The sequence below is a fragment of the Ranitomeya variabilis genome, chromosome 7 (genome assembly GCF_051348905.1).
Source record: "Ranitomeya variabilis isolate aRanVar5 chromosome 7, aRanVar5.hap1, whole genome shotgun sequence".
Classification (NCBI taxonomy): domain Eukaryota; kingdom Metazoa; phylum Chordata; class Amphibia; order Anura; family Dendrobatidae; genus Ranitomeya; species Ranitomeya variabilis.
In genome coordinates this window covers 68190528-68213280 of record NC_135238.1, presented here as the reverse complement: position 1 = coordinate 68213280, position 22753 = coordinate 68190528, and the positions used below count along the sequence as shown (strand labels likewise).

Below are 22753 nucleotides of genomic sequence, written 5' to 3'. Positions count from 1 at the left end.
CAACAGGATGACTGACCATGCTGTCCTCCTCCTCCTCCTCATCCTCCCTGTCCACTGAACAGACGGTATGACAGCTGTGCTTGCAGTACCATCTATAGCGCATGAAAGTAGCTCCTGTTCTTCCTCCTCCTCATTGCCTACCAATCCACGTTGGGAAGACATGAGGCTGGGCTGAGTCTAATCCTCCTGTATGGCTCCTTGCCCCATGTCCTCGTGCTCTGCCTGCAATGCATCCTCTTTAATTGTGAGCAGAGAGGTTTTCAGAATGCAGAATAGAGGGATGGTGACACTAATTATGGCATCATCGCCGCTCACCATCTTGGTGCAGTCCTCAAAGTTTTGTAGGATGGTACATATCTCTGACATCCATGTCCACTCCTGAGGTCTTATGTGTGGAGTCTGAACTGAATATCGATGGCTTTGTTGATGTTGGTAGTCAACAACTGCCCTCTTCTGCTCACAAATCCTTTCCAACATATGCAGTGTAGAGTTCCACCGCGTGGGGACATCACACACCAATCGGTGAGCTGAAAGCTGCAAACGCTGCTGCAGCATGGCAAGGGCTGCTGAAGCTGTAGCTGACTTTCTAAAATGGGCAGACAGATGGCGTACTTTCACTAACAGATCCGCAGCTTCGGGTAGCTTTTCAGAAAACGTTGAACCACAAGGTTAAGCACATGGGCCAGGCAAGGTACGTGTGTGAGCTCACCTTGCCTCAACGCCGCCACCAGTTTCTGGCCATTGTCACACACGACCATGCCTGGCTGTAGGTTCAGCGATGTCATCCAAATATCTGATTGCTCTTTCAGCGCTGTCCACAACTCTTCTGCATTGTGCGGTTTGTCACCAATGCAGATTAGCTTCAGCACAGCCTGTTGCCGCTTGGCTGAGGCAGTGCTTCCAGCTTCTGACTAATGTGTTGATTTCAGAGATGGAGGCTGAAGAGGAGGAGGAGGTGCAGGAGCTGTAGACTGTGGGGGCAACCCTGATTGACGTAGGGACCGCAATCCTCGGCGTGGGGAGGATGTGTTCCATCCCAAGGTCCAACTGGGTCCCGGCTTCCACTATATTAACCAAATGTGCCGTCAGTGAGATGTACCGCCCCTGCCCACAAGCACTTGTCCACGTGTGTGAGGTTAGGTGGACTTTCCCAGTAACAGCATTGTTGAGGGCACGGGTAATGTTGTGGGACACATGCTGGTGTAATGCCAGTATGAAACAACTGAAAATATGTCTTATATTCTAGGTTCTTCAAAGTGGCCACCTTTTGCTTTGATGACTGCTTTGCACTCTCTTGGCATTCTCTTGATGAGCTTCAAGAGGTAGTCACCAGGAATGGTCTTCCAACAATCTTGAAGCAGTTCCCAGAGATGCTTAGCACTTGTTGGCTTTTTTGCCTTCACTCTGCTGTCCAGCTCACACCAAACCATCTCGATTGGGTTCAGGTCTGGTGACTGTGGAGGCCAGGTCATCTGGCATAGCACCCCATCACTCTCCTTCTTGGTCAAATAGCCCTTACACAGCCTGGATGTGTGTTTGGGCTCATTGTCCTGTTGAAAAATAAATGATGGTCCAACTAAACGCAAACCGGATGGAATAGCATGCCGCTGCAAGATGCTGTGGTAGCCATGCTGGTTCAGTATGCCTTTAATTTTGAATAAATCCCCAACAGTGTCACCAGCAAAGCACCCCCACACCATCACACCTCCTCCTCCATGCTTTATGGTGGGAACCAGGCATGTAGAGTCCATCCGTTCACCTTTTCTGCGTCGCACAAAGACACGGTGGTTGGAACCAAAGATCTGAAATTTGGACTCATCAGACTAAAGCACAGATTTCCACTGGTCTAATGTCCATTCCTTGTGTTCTTTAGCCCAAACAAGTCTCTTCTGCTTGTTGCCTGTCCTTAGCAGTGGTTTCCTAGCAGCTATTTTACCATGAAGGCCAGCGGCACAAAGTCTCCTCTTAACAGTTGTTGTAGAGATATGTCTGCTGCGAGAACTCTGTGTGGCATTGACCTGGTCTCTAATCTGAGCTGCGATTAACCTGCGATTTCTGAGGCTGGTGACTCGGATAAACTTATCCTCAGAAGCAGAGGTGACTCTTGGTCTTCCTTTCCTGGGAAGACTCATGTGAGCCAGTTTCTTTGTAGCTCTTGATGGATTTTGCCACGGCACTTTGGGACACTTTCAAAGTTTTCCCAATTTTTCGGACTGAGTGACCTTAATTTCTAAAGGTAATGATGGCCACTCGTTTTTCTTTACGTAGCTGCTTTTTTCTTGCCATAATACAAATTCTAACAGTCTATTCAGTAGAACTATCAGCTGTGTATCCATCAGACTTCTGCACAACACAACTGATGGTCCCAACACCATTTATAAGGCAAGAAATCCCACTTATTAAACCTGACAGGGCACACCTGTGAAGTGAAAACCATTCCTGGTGACTACTTCTTGAAGCTCATCAAGAGAATGCCAAGAGTGTGCAAAGCAGATATCCAAGCAAAAGGTGGCTACTTTGAAGAACCTAGAATATAAGACATATTTTCAGTTGTTTCACACTTTGTTGTTAAGTATATAATTCCACATGTGTTAATTCATAGTTTTGATGCCTTCAGTGTGAATGTACAATTTTCATAGTCATGAAAATACAGAAAAATCTATAAATGAGAAGGTGTGTCCAAACTTTTGGTCTGTACTGTTTATGTCTCTGATTTAAAGGGCATAAAAATTCAAAGTTTGAAAATTGCAACATTTTAAACATTTTCACCATATTTTAGTTTTTTTCATAAATAAACGCAAGTATTATAGAATAAATTTTATGACTATCATGAAGTACAATATGTCACGAAAAAACAGTCTCAGAATCAGCGGGATCCGTTAAAACGTTCCAGAGTTATAACCTCATAAAGTCACAGCGGTCAGAATTGTAAAATTTGGCCTGGTCATTAAGCAGCAAATTGGCTCCGTCACTAAGGGGTTAAAAAGGGGGCTGCCTCTATCTCCAGAGAGACAGTACAGGAGATCAGCCCAAGTGACCGCGGCTCTAGTTGGTGGAATACAGATCTGCGCCACTGCCCATAACTGAACCCGTGAAGACGCTGAGAGAACCGAGCTGAGACTGTTGTATATGTTGTTGGCGGCTGAGGTTGGATATGCGCGCTATGGTCGTATTATCCATCATCTGGGGAAGCATGGGCTGTGACTGCACACTATACCGCCGGGAGATACAAAAGCTGTGAGCCAATCAAACATTGGGAGACAGTGGGTTTCGCCTGGTACGGTAGCAGTGGAACTACCGGCCCCAGGGTGGGATCTCGTGGACTGGGGGCATTGCATGGTAGTCATCTACCCGGAGTTGCTATGTTTTTCTCTTTTTAAATCATCATGACAACCCAAAACATCCAAATGACCCTGATCAAGAGTTCTCATACCCTGGAGATTTGGGCCTGATAACATGCACAGAAGTTGACACAAATGGGTTTGAATGGCTGCTGAAGGTAACATCCTCACCGGTGACCTGTTTGCTGTAATCAGTGTGTGTGCATAAAAAGTGAGTGAGTTTTGGCTGTGTAGTGTAAGAGCAGCGTGCTGTAGGGACGGAGACCCTGATTCCAGTGATGTGTCACTTGCTGGTCTTCATGCTGTCATTTTGATACAATCACAGTTTTATCTGAGTCAGATCTACCACTGCTCAAAATGTTGATCCCCGTATAACCCCACCCACACCGCTGATTGGCAGCGTTCTGTGTACACTGTGCATAGGCAGAAAGCTGCTAATCAGTGGTGGGTCGGAGTTACACAGAGCACTTGACTGAGAGGCACAAAACACCTAGTCCTGTGGTGATAATCTCCTGGTGATAAAGCAGATTTTATTGAAACAACAGCACATATCCTAGTAAGAGGCACATGACTGGAATTGGGCTCTCAGCCCCTACATCATGCTGCTCTCGGATTATAGATTACTAACCTCCTGACAGGTTCCCTTTAAAGGAAATCTATGAGAAGAATCAACCCTACTACCCCGTCTATATGGATTTTAACTTCCTCCTGAGCGGCGCCTGCACAGAAGACACTTGGAGCCACTGCCCTTACACTGCACACAAGCGAGGACAGTAGCGATCTGTGCCTGATATCACACATGCAGAGAGGGGGTCAATGTACAAGCATTAAAATACGCTCTGCAGACAGACACTTGGGAAGATCTCTGTCCCGCCCAGGGATCTTATCAGCTCATTTACATATTAAGAAAAATGTAGATATCTCTGGAATGAGATCTCAGATATCAAGGTATACTGAACGTGTGAACGTGGCCAAATACTGAACGTGTGAACGTGGCCAAATACTGAACGTGTGAACGTGGCCAAATACTGAATGTGTGAACGTGGCCAAATACTGAACGTGTGAACGTGGCCAAATACTGAATGTGTGAACGTGGCCGAATACTGAACGTGTGAACGTGGCCAAATACTGAACGTGTGAACGTGGCCAAATACTGAATGTGTGAACGTGGCCAAATACTGAACGTGTGAACGTGGCCAAATACTGAACGTGTGAATGTGGCCAAATACTGAACGTGTGAATGTGGCCAAATACTGAACGTGTGAATGTGGCCCTATCTCTGATACCCAGGCATCCAATATGCTCCTGCTCAAAATGCAGGAGCTTTAACCCCTTCATGACCACACGATTTTCTATTTTTGAGCTTTCAGGTTTTTCCTCCAGTTCTACCCAGAGTCATAACTTTTTTATTTTTCCATTAATATGGCCCAAAAAAACCTGATTTCTGTTGTTTTGATTTTTTTCTTGTTGCGCCATTTACTGATCGGATAGTTTTTATGTTTAATAGATCGGGTGTTTCTGAACGCAGTGATACCAAACGTGTTTCTTTTATTGTTTTATTTTAAATGGTGCAAAAGGGACTCGGGTGATTTGAACTTTTCTGTTATTTTTTGCACTTTCCGCTGACTTCAATAGTCCTGCTAGGGCTTGGAGCTGCGCTCTTCTGATTGCCTGTGCTATACACCGCACTGCTTCAGCCATGCTCTGTGCATAGCAAAAATCACAATCTCTTATGAACACTGGCCAGGAGGTGGCGTTCACAGGAGGTTCATGATCACAGGGATGGGGGACTTTAGCAGACCCCCGGCTGTCATGACAACCTATTGGCGATCACGTGACAGAGGCGCTGATGAGCGGGATTTGTGACGCGCTTCTGGCCTGTATGTAAAATGCAGATGTAAGTGATTGACAGCAGCAGTTAATTGGTTAGCAGCGGCGGGTGGATCCGAGATCCACCCACAGCTGTTAAATGCACTTGATGGCTGATTAAATCATCCATCTAGCATGGTGAAAGAGGCAGGCTCAGCACCGGAGCCCGCATCAGAGTCAGGCACACGAGGTTTGATGTACCACACCATGTCTTCTACGTATGCTGCGTGTTACACAGATCCCCGTACACGTTAATGGCAAAGGCTGATGATATAATGCTCCGAGGCTCGTGGACCGCAGACACAGACCTGACGTGTACATGGATTAATGAAAGTCATTGGCTCAGTGTGGGGTCTGGAAAAAATGGCCGCAGTAAGACGTGTGACAAGGACATGTGAATTAGGCCTAAGCCCAGGTTCAGACCAGCGTCGGCAAAATCATCCAGAAAAAAAATCCATTTTGTGTCCATTTTTACATGAACTATTTAACAGATAATAAAAGACCAAACAAAGTTTCCTGTTAATTGTAACAAATCGGTGTAAAACCCGAGATACGGATGGGAGTGTGAGTGTGCCGTCTGTCCACCACCGGCTGTGCACATGGACACTTGTCTGAACAAGCCCTTGGGCTCCATCCAGCCGGGTGAATTTTACCATCAGAGAGAAAAGGACAATTTTCCTAAAGTCACGATCACACGTTCAGTGTTCGCCCAGTATTTTACCTCAGAATTTGTAAGGAAAAACCAGGAAAGGAACAATCAGAGGAAAAGTGTAATAGGAACATGTCAGCACTTCTGTATTTATCACCCACTGCAGGTTGGGGCTTAGAAATACTGAGGTAAATACTGGGTGAATACTGAACGTGGGGACGTGGCCTTATAGTGTCAGCCTCGTTGTTTTCATTATTTTCTCTCTTACTGAAGAGTTGTTGGTTCCCAACCTAGAAAAAGACCCCGGAAGGTCACGTTTTTATTCAAATGTATCACTAAAATCATATAAACTAAAAGGTGCACCATGAACACAAATACTAAAAACTCATCATAAAAATGTAGAATTTTAATAAATGACAAAAGATATATCAAATAAAATACGTCAAATACTAAAGTTGGCCAGAAGATGGCGCCACAGGGTAACAAATCAGCAAATCCCTCAAGAAAGTGATTGGAACAATGAAAAATAAGTGATAGTGAGGTAACTATAAAAATAGAAATGTGAAAATAAAATCCAGTGAAAAAACATCAAAATTTATGTGAGGTAAAGTAAATACCGTGAATATGCTGTGGAGCCAACCTGTCCCTGCGCACGTTTTGGGAGTAAAAAAGCCTTCTTTCCAAAGATGGGTGAAAGTAGAAGCCGTCCAGCTCACATCAGTCCGTCACAGCTCACATCCGTGTGTCACAGCTCACATCCGTGTCACAGCTCACATCCGTGTCACAGCTCACACCCGTGTGTCACAGCTCACACCCGTGTGTCACAGCTCACATCCGTGTCACAGCTCACATCCGTGTGTCACAGCTCACATCCGTGTGTCACAGCTCACATCCGTGTCACAGCTCACATCCGTGTCACAGCTCACATCAGTGCGTCACAGCTCACATCCGTGTGTCACAGCTCACATCCGTGTCACAGCTCACATCCGTGTGTCACAGCTCACATCCGTGTGTCACAGCTCACATCCATGTGTCACAGCTCACATCCGTGTCACAGCTCACATCCGTGTGTCACAGCTCACACCCGTGCGTCACAGCTCACACCCGTGTGTCACAGCTCACACCCGTGTGTCACAGCTCACACCCGGGTGTCACAGCTCACATCCGTGTGTCACAGCTCACACCCGTGTCACAGCTCACATCCGTGTGTCACAGCTCACACCCGTGCGTCACAGCTCACACCCGTGCGTCACAGCTCACACCCGTGTCACAGTTCACATCCGCGTGTCACAGCTCACACCCGTGTGTCACAGCTCACATCCGTGTGTCACAGCTCACATCCGTGCGTCACAGCTCACACCCGTGTGTCACAGCTCACACCCGTGTGTCACAGCTCACACCCGGGTGTCACAGCTCACATCCGTGTGTCACAGCTCACACCCGTGTCACAGCTCACATCCGCGTGTCACAGCTCACACCCGTGTGTCACAGCTCACATCCGTGTGTCACAGCTCACATCCGTGTGTCACAGCTCACATCCGTGTCACAGCTCACATCCGCGCGTCACAGCTCACGCCCGCGCCTCACAGCTCACGCCCGCGCCTCACAGCTCACGCCCGCGCCTCACAGCTCACGCCCGCGCCTCACAGCTCACGCCCGCGCCTCACAGCTCACGCCCGCGCCTCACAGCTCACGCCCGTGCCTCACAGCTCACACCCGTGCGTCACAGCTCACATCCGTGTCACATCCGTGTCACAGCTCACATCCGTGTCACGGCTCACGCCCGCGCCTCACAGCTCACTCCCGCGCCTCACAGCCCCCATACCACTTGTGGCCGGTGCGGAGCAGAGTAGGACCTGATCTGGGTCCCATGGATCGCACTCACAGCGGTGTTTTCCGGGCTGTGGATAGAGCCATGACCCTCTATGGGTCGGTGACTGCTGCCCATGGTACATAACGGACAGTACACGGATCAGTGAGTGCAGCCTACAGGCTCGATCACACACGTGCACTGGCCGGAGGTAAATCGGACCTCACACGGACCCATGCTGTGCCATAGGGCTGCTCAGATCCCAGCTGCACCACGGGCTCCAGGTCTCGGATGAGTCGCCTCCCAGCATCCGGGTCACACGCGAGGTTTGCGGCCACATTCCCATCCTAACACGGGTCACTGTATGTGATTCTGGACATTGGGGTCCTGTGGAGAAAGCACGCCCCCTACTGCCTGCAGGGCCGGTGATGGGGGTCTGACCCCCGGTCTGAGGGAGCCCAGTGCCGCTTCTGCGGATCCGTGCGGGTCTCGGGTCAGACACGGGCAGTGGTGGCACCTATAGAGCCTGCACCTCGGGTACTGCCGCCCCCATCCCCGCCCTCCCGGAGAGACCACCCCAGCCCCTCACTGCTAAGAAATGCCAGCAGTGACGTCACTCCGATCCCCCCAAAACAAGCCCCCCGTGAGTGTGAGGCGAGTCCCGGACCATGTGACCGGCAGGGTCATGTGATCTCCTGACGTCAGGAGGTGATCGCCGAGCAGAACTGCTGGAGCCGCCTGCGGTAGAACTGCCCGTAACCGGGTGGCGCCTGTCAGCTCTGCAGATCGGAGGGGCCGGGAGTGTCCGCAGCGCACGGACAGGTGAGGAGCGAGCGGGGGGCTCAGCGCCATCACTGCCCGGTATACGGGTCACTGACTGCGGGTTACACCGAGCAGAGCTCAGCCTGCGGGACAGGCCACTTCCAAGTCGGCTAAAGGACCTCTGTGACGTCATGCCCATGTGACCAGAAGGGGCGGTGCCTCTTCCTCCATAGAGCTGAGCAGACTAAAGGAAGCTGTGGGTGTCATGGCGGGTTTGAGAGTTTGGGGATCACAGATCAGGTAAGTGGATGTTCATGCACCAGCTGGGAGTCTGCCTGGGGAGAAGGGGGTGGTGATGCTTGCATGGGGCTGCATGTGCATGCTGGAGGGGGGAGGCTCTCTGGGGAGAAGGAGGAGATGTTGCTTGCATGGGACTGCGAGCTGTGAGTCTCCACGGGGAAGGGGTGACGCTTGCATGGGACTGCGTGCTGGAGGGGCCTGCCTGGGGAAGGGAGGCTGCGTGCTGGGGTCTCTGTTGGGAATGGGGTCATGTTGCATGTGTGGGGGGGTCTGCCTGCAGAATGGGGCTGATGTTATTCGCGTGGGTCTGCGTTTTCTCATTAATATTATAGGGGGACACATGACGTCAGGTTGATGACTGACCTATGACCTCTGGGAGAGAAACTGTGTGACAATAATGTCTCCAGACCCCGGGCTTTATTCTCTCCTCGCCCGCTGTGCTGGTCAGTATTAGCCTGGTGGCCACTGGTGTCAGCCACTACTTGTATCGAGATTTCTGCATGATTTTTTCTGTTTTATTCTAGGTATTGTGGCTTTCCCCATCCTGTGTCCCCCAGAGCAGTGACCTCCCTGCAGATGTTATTTCATCACTGGACTTCACCAAGTGGAAAGCTGGAGCCCCCACAATCCATGTGAGGACCCAAAGGGCTGACACTGTGGGCCTCTGATAATGTCAGGTACCTCCATTTATATCCTGCTAAGGTCTGTCCTTCTGGCCATCGGTCCTGTCTCTCCCCTGTTCTCCCCCCCCCCGTCCCCTGTTCTCCCCCCCCCCCGTCCCCTGTTCTCCCCCCCGTCCCCTGTTCTCCCCCCCGTCCCCTGTTCTCCCCCCCCGTCCCCTGTTCTCCCCCCCCCCGTCCCCTGTTCTCCCCCCCCGTCCCCTGTTCTCCCCCCCCCCGTCCCCTGTTCTCCCCCCCCCGTCCCCTGTTCTCCCCCCCGTCCCCTGTTCTCCCCCCCCGTCCCCTGTTCCCCCCCCCCGTCCCCTGTTCTCCCCCCCCGTCCCCTGTTCTCCCCCCCCGTCCCCTGTTCTCCCCCCCCCCGTCCCCTGTTCTCCCCCCCCCCGTCCCCTGTTCTCCCCCCCCCCCGTCCCCTGTTCTCCCCCCCGTCCCCTGTTCTCCCCCCCGTCCCCTGTTCTCCCCCCCGTCCCCTGTTCTCCCCCCCGTCCCCTGTTCTCCCCCCCGTCCCCTGTTCTCCCCCCCGTCCCCTGTTCTCCCCCCCGTCCCCTGTTCTCCCCCCCCCCCGTCCCCTGTTCTCCCCCCCCCGTCCCCTGTTCTCCCCCCCGTCCCCTGTTCTCCCCCCCCCCCGTCCCCTGTTCTCCCCCCCCCGTCCCCTGTTCTCCCCCCCCCCGTCCCCTGTTCTCCCCCCCCCCGTCCCCTGTTCTCCCCCCCCCGTCCCCTGTTGTTCCCCCCCCCGTCCCCTGTTCTCCCCCCCCGTCCCCTGTTCTCCCCCCCCCCCCCCGTCCCCTGTTCTCTCCCCTGTTCTCTCCCCCCCGTCCCCTGTTCTCTCCCCCTCGTCCCCTGTTCTCCCCCCCCCGTCCCCTGTTCTCCCCCCCCCGTCCCCTGTTCTCCCCCCCCGTCCCCTGTTCTCCCCCCCCCGTCCCCTGTTCTCCCCCCCCCGTCCCCTGTTCTCCCCCCCCCGTCCCCTGTTCTCCCCCCCGTCCCCTGTTCTCCCCCCCCCCGTCCCCTGTTCTCCCCCCCCGTCCCCTGTTCTCCCCCCCCCGTCCCCTGTTCTCCCCCCCCTGTTCTCCCCCCCGTCCCCTGTTCTCCCCCCCCCCGTCCCCTGTTCTCCCCCCCCCGTCCCCTGTTCTCCCCCCCCCGTCCCCTGTTCTCCCCCCCCGTCCCCTGTTCTCCCCCCCCGTCCCCTGTTCTCCCCCCCCGTCCCCTGTTCTCCCCCCCCCCGTCCCCTGTTCTCCCCCCCCCGTCCCCTGTTCTCCCCCCCGTCCCCTGTTCTCCCCCCCCCCGTCCCCTGTTCTCCCCCCCCCCCGTCCCCTGTTCTCCCCCCCCCCCCCCCGTCCCCTGTTGTTCCCCCCCCCGTCCCCTGTTCTCCCCCCCGTCCCCTGTTCTCCCCCCCCGTCCCCTGTTCTCCCCCCCCCGTCCCCTGTTCTCCCCCCCCCGTCCCCTGTTCTCCCCCCCCGTCCCCTGTTCTCCCCCCCCCGTCCCCTGTTCTCCCCCCCCCCCCGTCCCCTGTTCTCCCCCCCCCCGTCCCCTGTTCTCCCCCCCCCGTCCCCTGTTCTCCCCGTCCCCTGTTCTCCCCCCCCCCCCCGTCCCCTGTGTCTCCTTTTTTTGTCATTAATCTCTAATGTTTAATTCATTATTTTGATTTCTAAACCTCTTTATTATTCATTTGTATGTATGCATATATTTATATATTTCTCTTTTATTTTTATTTTTTTTCTAACTTTTTGACGTATAATAAACTTGTTTGACAGCTACGAGTTGAATTTTCCTTTCTAGAATTCTAAAGCTCGGGGTGACATTAGTGGAGAGTAACTGCAGCTGGATCTGTATCAGGCTGAGTTTACACATTGCGGTTTATTGGGGAAACTATCTGCAGCGAAGTCCTCACCAGTAGACCAGACCCGCACTTCCATGTAGCCCATACAGCCGGACTAGTTTTATGTGTTTTTTTACTGATTTTTTTAAATCAATAATTGTTTTTTCTTAAAAAGACATAAGCTGCTTTTTGCTGAGGGTTTGATTGCTGCTGCCACCACTGATGGGACAGGCTATGACATATTTTCCAGAGGGACAATGTATCTTTATAATGTTAGGCAATATTCACATCAGGGGCGGGTTGGGCCGGTGGCAGAAACGCATATGCCCCCCGGGCCGGTGTCTAAGCAGCTGCACAGGGCCGCTGCAGGACTGGCAGTGACTGTAATACATAGCACATCTGTAGTGCACGGTGGTGTCATCCCGCCAGCAGCCCTGACATGCAGGCTGCAGGGGTATGTGATGAGCAAGCTCCTATGCACCACTGCCACTCTGAGGGACAGAGCCAGCAGCCAAGGTGGAAGGTCAGCATACTGGGCCTGTGTGTGCACAGAGCTCTGGCTTCTCCTGCTCTTATCTGCTATCCCTGCAGAGAAGGAGAGATGCGGGAGGTGCCGGGACAGTGCAGAGCTGTGAGCAGGAGAAACTGAAGAGCTGTACATGGACATCAGCCGCCCCTGCGCCACAGAGGAGTGTGTGATGTGTGTATGAGGTAACTGGGGTGTGCGTGAGCTGCATGCGTGCGTGAGCTGCATGTGTGTGTGTGTGTGTGTGTGTGTGTGTGTGTGTGTGTGTGTGTGTGTGTGTGTGTGTGTGTGTGTGTGTGTGTCATTATACAGTGTGGCCGTACGTGTGCCTGTCATACAGTGGGGCTGTGTGCGTGTGTGTCATTATACAGTGGGGCTGTGCGTGTGTGTCATTATACAGTGGGGCTGTGCGTGTGTGTCATGCAGTGGGGCTGTGCGTGTGTGTCATGCAGTGGGGCTGTGCGTGTGTCTGTCATTATACGGTGGGGCTGTGCGTATGTGTGTGTCATTGGTGCATTCACTCTGTGTCATTCTATGGACTGCAGACTTGTGCTTCTCACATTGCTCGCAGTGCTGTGGTCATTTGGCGGGTGTGTGGCTGTAAGTTTGTGATTTGCATACATGCGGTCACATGCTGACTAGACTTGCATGGCCTAATGCAACTGTATTGAACAAGGCCCAAAACAGTCTAGTCGAAATGTGGCTGGGAATATATATATCGCATGCTTGCAGTCACAAGACCACCTGTTGCCGGCACCAGAGAATCTTCACAGCGCACATGCGCACGATATGAGGATTCACACATAGTGTCTGTAGACATGTAGCATAAGATCCGACAACCCCTTTAAGGATGAGCCGCTACTCATGGGCCACTGCTGTGTGCTTGCCCCCCAGGCCAAAATTTGCCAGTCAGCCCCTGATTCACATTTTTATTTTTTTGTACTAATGGTTTACAAACTTCTGACGACCGGTGACAGAGCTGGAATGAATGTGTCGCATGGATTTGTCTTGCTCCATCAATTAAGGAATGTGCTCCTCAGACTCCTGGAGACTTCACATCCCTGGATCAGACCTAAATCACAGGACAATAAAAGCTCACACTCCTTATCTATGAACTGCTGCAATATTTATGGCCACAACTGTTTCCCCCTCCCATATTGATAGTTCTGTGTCACCTGTCTTATTTCCGGCCAGTTCGGTATAATATGGGAATCTTCACATTGTGTTTAGCTCATGCTGGCATAAAAATCAGATGAGTGCAATCCTGTAAGTATCGGCTGCACTCGGAGCAATGTTCTTCCATCAGGCCGGGCCGGTCGGTCTTCAGCTGCAATGTGACTGAAATCAGATGGGTGTGAGCAGAAAACATTGGCTGCCATACGGCCCATCAGTGCGACATTTATAAAGATACAATTCTGTAATATGGAATAGTGAAAAAGGTCCTGTAAGATGAATAAACCTGGGCGAGCACAGCAATGAGAAGTGAGAACAAATCATCCCGTTCTCCTGGATGAGCGTGGGAGCGCTTTCTGTATCCACTGCTGTAAGCGTCCTCCTATACTGAGCCTGATAGAGACCGGAGGAGACCCCATGACGCCGGCTACAATCATTGTTACACGTCTTCTTTAAAAGGAGATCAACCACTGATGATTCTCAAATTTTAATATTTTACTAATTTTTTTTTTTTAAGAATAATTTAGACAGTTACTGTATACTGTTTATTTACCATCCTGGCGCAGCATGCCGTAACAACCTGATGCATGCTGCCAGATATAAAGCATGGTTCAGTGTGCCCTAATTCAGCCTCTTCTCTACTGGGAATTATTGTTGGGTGGGAACATGAGGAGAGCATCAAATGAAGGTCGTGGTGGAGGTATAGCTGCTTCAAGGAGATGACATGGTTGATCTGTGCCCGTTACGTGTCTACATGAAACCCGTTCCTCTGGTGCATGCAGTCCACAGGATGGATAGTGAGGCAAGAACATGTGGAGGTGCTGTTAGATTGGATGGCTGAGAGCGCCTCCAGTTTCCCTTCCACTGGGTCCACTGCTGAAAGTGCAGTTTTCACCTGAGGACCTTGGGCATCTTTCTTCCACCTCACCCCCTTGCAAGTCGGCCAAGCAGTATCAGCCCAAAGTCATGAAGCAGTCTCTTCTGATTTTTCTAACATTTTCTTAACCTGAGCACCACCTGCATCTGAGTTCTAAGTACGAGCTGCAGTAGAGTAGACACCTTAAAAAACATGACAGATGTGAGCTTTCCTCCTGCTCCCTCTTCTGCTGCGGTCTTGACCTCTTCATCCAGCTCACGGACAACAGCCTGCCCGCAAAGACAGGATGTGACATCGCCACCACCACCAACAGTGTCACCGAGCATCTCCATCCTGTCCCATGGAAGTGTTCACCTCTCCACCACCCAAACCCCATAGAGAAAGAGGAAATACCCCACTACCTGCCCACAGGCCCTGGTCCTGAATAACAGCATTCACCAATTCCTGGCCTTTGAAAGGCTGCCATTCCAGCTGATGGAGAAAAAACGTTTAAAAAAACTGATGGTGGTGGCTGTTGCGAAGTACGTGGTTCCCATCCACCACTAATGTTTCAAGTTGGCCATCCCTGCCCATCACACACATATTGCCACCAAAATCAGGTGTGCACTGCCCAACGCCATCAGTGGCAAGGTCCGGGCAGGGAAGTTACATCTCCCTATCTGCACACTGGGTAAATGTGGCAGCTGGGACAGAGGGGGAAGGCGTTCTAGCACATGGCCTACATCTATTGCTGGACATTGTTCTGCCCATGTGGCCTCCTACTCTGCTTACTCCATCACCTAAGCAAAAAGGTTAACACCTTAGGGGACCAATAAATTCCAAAATATTCAATAAAGAAATAAATTTGTTTCTAAATGAGCAAAAAGGAAACCATTTATCCAACCCCAGTGCAACAAAGGAAGAGAGTGGAAACCACTCAACAAGTCTAGGAAAACCAACCACCAGACCTATGGACCAACTTCAAAGAAATTACTAGCAAGGATATAAATGTAAAATTGCACTTTATTTGCAGTAGTTCCAGTATACATTGTGTGCACATGTTTAAGGACAAAAAAATATTAGCAAATCACTAAAATATAAAAACCTAGATAGGCATGAGGGGCACCATGAAAGGATATAGATAATATACAGGTCTCCTGTGAAACTAGATGTAATTGAAAAAAACTCCACAAGGGACCCCAAAAATATGGGGGTTAACTAGAAAATCATATATCTTAGCTATAACGTGACCAAGTCCATCAAGGAACAAAAACCTATGTGAAGCAATAATGTGCTAAGTGCAGTGTGCAAAAAGGGAATAAATAGGAGTTCCTGTACCTTTCGGGCGCCACCTGGTCCAAACAATGCGCACACCCCGACGCGCGTTTCGGATTGAGAATCCTTCGTCAGGGGGAGGCAAATTCTATGATCAAGGAGTTCATATAATGTGTATGCATCCGACATCAGACGCCAGGGCAGTGTGCGGTGCAGACGCCGACAGGCAGATCCGGAAGTTCCTGCCCCGCATCACGTGGCCGGACGCACGGGAACTGAGGACCTGGCGTTGCCAAGGCCACAGAGACACAAGGAGCGAGGACGACGGGCCGCTGAAGACGCATGCGCACAACTCCGGCGTACAGATATGGGCAGCAGGATTCTAAAAGCCAACATAAAGACTGGTAAATGTAAGGGGGCAGTATAGTCTAATCGGATGGCATAATGGTGGCCTAAATTACTATATAAATTATACATGTAGGGCATAAAAGGGCGAATCAGATAGAGGCAAGGTGCATCAGAAAGTGCAGGATGAGCACATATTATAAAACACAAATTATATAAATTATACATGTACAGCATAAAAAGGTGAATCAGATAGAGGCAAGGTGCATCAGGAGGTGCAGGATGAGCACATATTATAAAACACAAATTATAAATTATACATGTACAGCATAAAAAGGTGAATCAGATAGAGGCAAGGTGCATCAGGAGGTGCAGGATGAGCACATGTTATAAAACACAAATTATAAATTATACATGGGCATAAAAAGGTGAATCAGATAGAGGCAAGGTGCATCAGGAGGTGCAGGATTGGCACATGTTATAAAACACAAATTATATAAATTATACATGTACAGCATAAAAAGGTGAATCAGATAGAGGCAAGGTGCATCAGGAGGTGCAGGATGAGCACATATTATAAAACACAAATTATAAATTATACATGTAGGGCATAAAAAGGTGAATCAGATAGAGGCAAGGTGCATCAGGAGGTGCAGGATTGGCACATGTTATAAAACACAAATTATATAAATTATACATGTAGAGCATAAAAAGGTGAATCAGATGAATACAAGGTGCATCAGAAAGTGCAGGATGAACATATAAAAATAATTTAAAATGACAGGAGATATAACATACCGGTAAATAGCCGTGTAATAATACACAGTATGTGAAGTACGCTATAAAGAACATGTGTATGCATCAAATTAGATACTCCAATAAAGAATACACAGGAGTAATCTAATATCATAACACTTAATCAAAGAAATAAAATGTAATCTATTAATAAATAGTAAATATCTACATAATGATCAAGCATGTGTATCAAGGATTAAGTATCAATATTGGCTCAAAAAGTGAAGCTCACCGCAACTCTATTTATCTACCCAGAGACAGGTGAAAAAAGAGAGATCTGAAAGGGCCTCTAAGGAAAAAGTAACCTAAATCCAAGAATTAATGTCAATCATGCACCAGGAGGTCCTGGATGAACAAAAGAAAAGTGTAGAAAAAAATTATATAAAAGTAATATAAGTGCATCACAAAGCACACACCACATAGAGTGTATTTTTAAGGCTACTTTCACACTTGCGTCGGCCTGACGTACCGACGTACGTTGTGAAAATTATGCACGACGTGGGCAAAGGATGCATTTTTTCAACGCATCCACTGCCCATTCTAAAGTCCGGGAAGGAGGGGCGAGTTCACTTGAACGTTTTTTCGTGCCGACGGTCCGCCAAAACACGGCGGATCCAGTGCACGATGGACGCGACATATGTCCATACGTCGTGATCCATCCGCAATACAAGTCAATGGGCAGAAAACGCATCCTGCGAGCACATTTGCAGGATCCGTTTTTTACCCAAAACGAAGGATTGCGACGGAAAACAAAAAACGCAAGTGTGAAAGTAGCCTAACATGTATAAGATTATTTCAGCAAAAAATAATAAAACTATAAATACATTCTGTATGTGATTTCTGTGACTCAGGTGATCATCAATATGAAAGTAGCATATACATTCCCTTACAGTAACATATTCTTAAAGTAATATAATCAATAATATTTTCGTATCCAGATGTAAAGCAAGGAGGATGCTCCGGCCAAGGCCCTCCTTCGCTGCCCAGAAGAACATTCTCCGGATATTCCAAAGGGAGCGGCTCTATGGACCCAGATGACCAAAATAAGCAAGACTATAGCGATGTAGAACCCACAGAACATATAAGGTCAGGTAAGTAAAAGTCTAAAATCAGGAGAAAAGAGATGATTAAGAATCATATACTATGTTAATATAAAACATATATATATAAAAAAATATAAAAACCTTGATTAAAAGAGTAAAAAATTAATTAAGATTATAAGATAAAGGTTTATTTTACAAGAAGGGGGCAAAACTCACGTTTTCATTTAGGCCATGTGGAGAGACAGTATCCAATGTCCGTATCCACCTGGCTTCCATTCTTGCCAAGGGTGCACTGATTTTTCACCTCTTTCATTCTGTCCAATCATATAAATGCCGATCACTTTAACTAATGAGGCATCACAATTGTGGTGGACTTTAACATGTTTAGGAATCGTTTTTAGAAATATCCTCAACATCTTTTGCAGCCTGTATTCCCAGGACATGTTCGTGACCAACGGGGTGTAAACCATGCAGCAAATGTGTGGCCTGCCCCAATATTTTGAGAGCTCAAGATTTTAGCAATTCTAAGGGTACAGCTATGTATAAAATCAAACATACCATAAATTGCACCTCGAAGGCAGTGATTTACTCTGCACCTGTCCTTGTCCTCTCACATGTGGGGCTAACTACCCGTCAGTAAAAAATCCGTACCCACGAACATGTCCTGGGAATACAGGCTGCAAAAGATGGTGAGGATCTTTCTCTACTAAAAACGATTCCTAAACATGTTAAAGTCCACCACAATTGTGATGCCTCATTACTTAAAGTGATCGGCATTGATATGATTGGACAGAATGAAAGAGGGGAAAATCAGTGCACCCTTGGCAAGAATGGAAGCCAGGTGGATATGGCCATTGGATACTGTCTCTCCACATGGCCTAAATGAAAACGTGAGTTTTGCCCCCTTCTTGTAAACCTTTATCTTATAATCTTAATTAATTTTTTACTCTTTTAATCAAGGTTTTTATATATTTTTTATATATATATATATGTTTTATATTAAAATAGTATATGATTCTTAATCATCTCTTTTCTCCTGATTTTAGACTTTTACTTACCTGACCTTATATGTTCTGTGGGTTCTACATCACTATAGTCTTGCTTATTTTGGTCATCTGGGTCCATAGAGCCGCTCCCTTTAGAATATCTGGAGAATGTTCTTCTGGGCAGCGAAGGAGGGCCTTGGCCGGAGCATCCTCCTTGCTTTACATCTGGATACGAAAATATTATTGATTATATTACTTTAAGAATATATTACTGTAAGGGAATGTATATGCTACTTTCACACAGGGTTGCAGTCTCTTTACCTTTTACTGATGATGTTCAGGTACACAGATTACAGGTAGTTTTTGGATTCTGAGCAGCCTGGAAGCGATTTGGAATCCCCCTAAGCAGCTGAGGTTGGAACCTTTCTTAATGCGCTGTATTCTCATTCCCTTGCTGCCTGAGGCTTCGCACAAGGTCCTTTCTCAATCTGTCCTTTTAGGCGGACACTACCTGCATTGCAGGCAACTCGAGCCTTTTTACAGGTGTCCCTTGTCATGGTGACTCCGGGCTCTAATCTGCTGCTGTGCCTTTGGGTGTAATTGTGGCCAGGAGACTTGGAATCTCCTGCCCGCCGGTTTCTGCTGTGGGGTATATAGTCCCCCCACAACCTTGGACTGCCGGCATCCGGTTTCATGCACTTAAAACTGGAGGGAGCCCAGTCGCAGCTCCACTCCAGTTTCTCTCTCCTCTCTTGCTCCTTCTCCCCTCAATGACTACTACAATCTCTTTTACTCCTCCTCCAGCCAGAATATATATAGGGAAGCTACCCTGAAACCGGGTGCAGAGCTCCCCCTTCTGGCCTGGAGTCAGAAAAGTGTTGCATGTAATTGTTACTTGTTAAGGAGATCCTCCTCACTTCCAGGCATGGCATCCCCCCCCCCCCCCTGTGAGGTAGGCAATACCACTGTGACAACTGAATTCCTGGGGTGTCACACCTGCACGTAGCTGAATGCAGCGGCGAGAGTAACTTTAATAACAATTGTTTAACTTTAATGACAATTGTATAGTGGCTGAAATTTGTGACTATCAGTGATCTTTTGAGATAAAATCAGATGACTAAGAAACTATAGATAGGTGAAATATACGGTTGGGGATCAGGTAAGTTTCCATACTTACTAAATAATATGCTATTTCTATATTTGTTTGCTGTCTCTGGGATGTCACTGCAGCGCCCCAGAGTCCTGGTCGTTGCAGTACTGTTGCTCCGCCACTAAGGGGAGTGATGGTATGTCCGATGGCACTGAAGGAGTTCACCTGACCAGGTATCACAGGCACCAATACACTTCACAGTCTGGCCTCCAGGGGGAGCAAAGGGTACTATGTATTAGGCCACTCCTCACAATATGGTAAAACTGGGGGTTGGAGAGAAGATGACTGGGTTGGAACCAGGCAACATCCTGTGGCAGAGGGTGTTGCAGGGGAAGATTCGGGGGGGTCCCTGTCAGGGGTGGGATCCTGACAGAGGCCTAGCGAACAAGGCAGAACGTTAAGGAACAGCGCCTGCACTACATTGCGGCGGTATCTCAAGAAAGGACAAGAAGCGAGGTTTATTGTGGAGAAGTGAGAAACGAGATCACAGCAAAAAGGAGATAACACCAGTAGGAGTAGTGCCGTAAGATCGAGGCAACATCCTACTGAGGCGCGTAGCCGGTGGCCGGAATGCCGAGGAAGTATTGGGCTCCAAGCATTACTTCAAACAGCAGCAGGACAGTTAATTATAGGTTGGCTGTCTCACCTAAATCACCTAAGCAGACATAGGGGGCAATTGTGGGAGAGGGGCGACTCCAGGGTCCCGGAAGAACTCCAGGCCTACCCGTCATACGGGTGCGTCCTAGCCAAAACATCTGGGGGATGGAGAGAACGAACATCAGAATAGAAACGAGAGTTGTGAGAAAGAACATCAGGAACAGGCACAACAGTTGTGAGGACTATCCCGTGGTGCTCAGCAGGGAAGTACTACAACACACAGGCGCTAGTAGGTAGGCACTGATTTCCACCTGCAAAGGGAACTCTGGATGTGCCTTCGGACCGGCCGGTCTCAGCCAGCCCTGTCAGCAGTGCTCCGGATTGCGGATCCTGAAGCCTACAGTAAAGAGGTAAAGAGACTGCAACCCTGTGTCTTCGTTATTTCATCGCACCACCACCTTTAATTGGACGCCCCTTAGCAGGGTCACGGACCGGGTCAGGCCACCGTGACAACCCCGAGACCGAGAGGCCCGGTACCGAGTACCCCGTGGCCCTGCGTCTGGGGGCGCTCCAACACCACGTTGTGATGTCACTGCTGCGAGTTCTGAAGGTTCTTTCCACCAAGGTTCTTCAGTCACTTTCTGCACAGTGAGTGATTTGGTTGGTTGGATCTTACAACTGACTGCGTTATGGGATTGCATTTTGGATCAAAAAATGTTCTGGCTGAAAGGTTTATCCTCAGGTCAGCCATTGACATTTTTCAGAATGAAAATGATGAAGCTGAAAAGCCTCATTAATAACCAGGAATATAGAGATAAAGTAAAGCGGCACTGAGAAGAATACAACAGAAAGAAGAACGAATTCCTGGAAGTCCTCAGTAGGGTTGAGCGAAACGGATCGGTCATTTTCAGAAATCGCCGACTTTTAGGCAAAGTCGGGTTTCATGAAACCCGAACCGATCCTAGTGTGGGATCGGCCATGCGGTACACGATCAGAGCGCCAAAGTCGCGTTTCGTATGACGCTGTTACCGCCGTTTTTCATCCAATGAAGGAGGAGGCAGAGTGTGGGCAGCGTGATGACATAGGTCTCTGTCCCCACCATCTTAGACAAGGGCATGGCAGTGATTGGCTTGCTGTCTGCGGCGTCACAGGGGCTATAAAGGGGCGTGCACACCGACCGCCATCTTACTTCTGCCGATCTCCGCATAGGGAGAGTTTGCTGCAGTTAGTCAGAAGCAGGGACAGAGTTAGGGAGGAAATATAAACCCCCAAACCGCTTGTGCTGGAGCGATTTTCACTGTCCCTCACCACCTTTTTGTGCAGGGACAGTGGAGGTCGTATTTTAGTGCAGCAGCTGCATAGCTGTGTGCACGGTGCTGTGCAAACCAACTGCTTTTTTCAAAGCAAAAATCCTGTTGCTCCTCTCTGCACAGTTACCTGCCTTGTTTATTTGTCCACACTTTTTTGTTCTGAAGTCCTTTTTATTGCTGCCATACTTGTCCTGAGATCATTGTAGGGACTAGGGAGCGTGTTATTGCAGTAATTTTTTTTTTTTATAATAATTACAGCCACTTTTTGCCACGTTCATAGTGTTGTGTTATACCATTGTGCCAGAGTTGTGGTTCAGTATCTCCGCCCAAAAGTGAGATAGTAATTCTCACACAGTTTATATTCTGCTGTACTGCTAGTGTGTCATATATCAGGCAGCCACTTTCTGCCACGGTCATAGTGTTGTGTTATACCACAGGGCCAGAGTTAGGGTTCAGTGTCTCCCCCCAAAAGCAAGTCATCTTTCAGGCAAGCTACGTGTCAGCAGGGGAAGGTGGGGCAAAAGAAAAAAACACCAGAACACAGGCAGAGATGCTTACGGGTATGTGTCCATGTTCAGGAAATGCTGCGTTTTTGACGCAGCGCTGAGCCGCAGCGTCAAAAACGCAGCATCCAGATGTTACAGCATAGTGGAGGGGATTTAATGAAATCCCGTCTCCACTGTGCAGGAAAAAACGCATGCGTTTTTCCCGCGAAAACGCACATGCGGTGCATTTTTTAAGAACGCAGCATGTTGCTACAATGAGCAAAACACGCAGAAACACCGCAGGTGACCTGCCAGTGACCTCAGGTGCATTTTTGGTCAGGATTTTACTTGCATAAAATCCTGACCAAAGCCTGAAGCAAAACTGAACGTAGACACATACCCTACCTGTTCAGGGCCTCCAACAATTGCACTAACCAGGGTGCACTAGTATTGGCTGCATTAGTATTATTTGCACCTGTGTATTTGCTATCTCTACTTGGGCCTGGTGCACCCTGGTTAGTGCAATTGTTGGAGGCCCTGAACAGGTAAGCATCTCTGCCTGTGTTCTTGTGTTTTTTTGTTTAGTATAGTGGAGGTTTTTCCTCTTATGGTGTTTTTTTTAGATTAGGACTGCCAATATACAAGGACCCTTGACGTGGGTTGGCAGCTTAACCCCTTAATCCCGTATGACGTACTATCCCGTCAAGGTGACCTGGGACTTAATTCCGGGTGACGGGATAGTACGTCATACGCGATCGGCCGCGCTCACGGGGGGAGCGCGGCCGATCGCGGCCGGGTGTCAGCTGCCTATCGCAGCTGACATCCGGCACTATGTGCCAGGAGCGGTCACGGACCGCCCCCGGCACATTAACCCCCGGCACACCGCGATCAAACATGATCGCAGTGTACCGGCGGTATAGGGAAGCATCGCGCAGGGAGGGGGCTCCCTGCGGGCTTCCCTGAGACCCCCGGAGCAACGCGATGTGAT

General features: G+C 49.3%; 1 long non-coding RNA gene across 2 annotated transcripts in view; it reads left to right on the top strand.

Moving 5' to 3' along the window:
- The first annotated feature begins 7682 nt into the window (after positions 1-7682).
- Positions 7683-22753, top strand: part of LOC143786064 (uncharacterized) — a 50148-nt gene continuing 35077 nt past the window's right edge. The window contains exons 1-3 of one of the 2 annotated variants that reach the window (XR_013218228.1): positions 7683-8491; positions 8567-8731; positions 9256-9408. This is a non-coding gene — a long non-coding RNA (uncharacterized LOC143786064). Of the gene's footprint in view, positions 8732-9255; positions 9409-22753 lie in introns of both variants that reach the window. The other variant, XR_013218227.1, reaches the window with a different exon arrangement.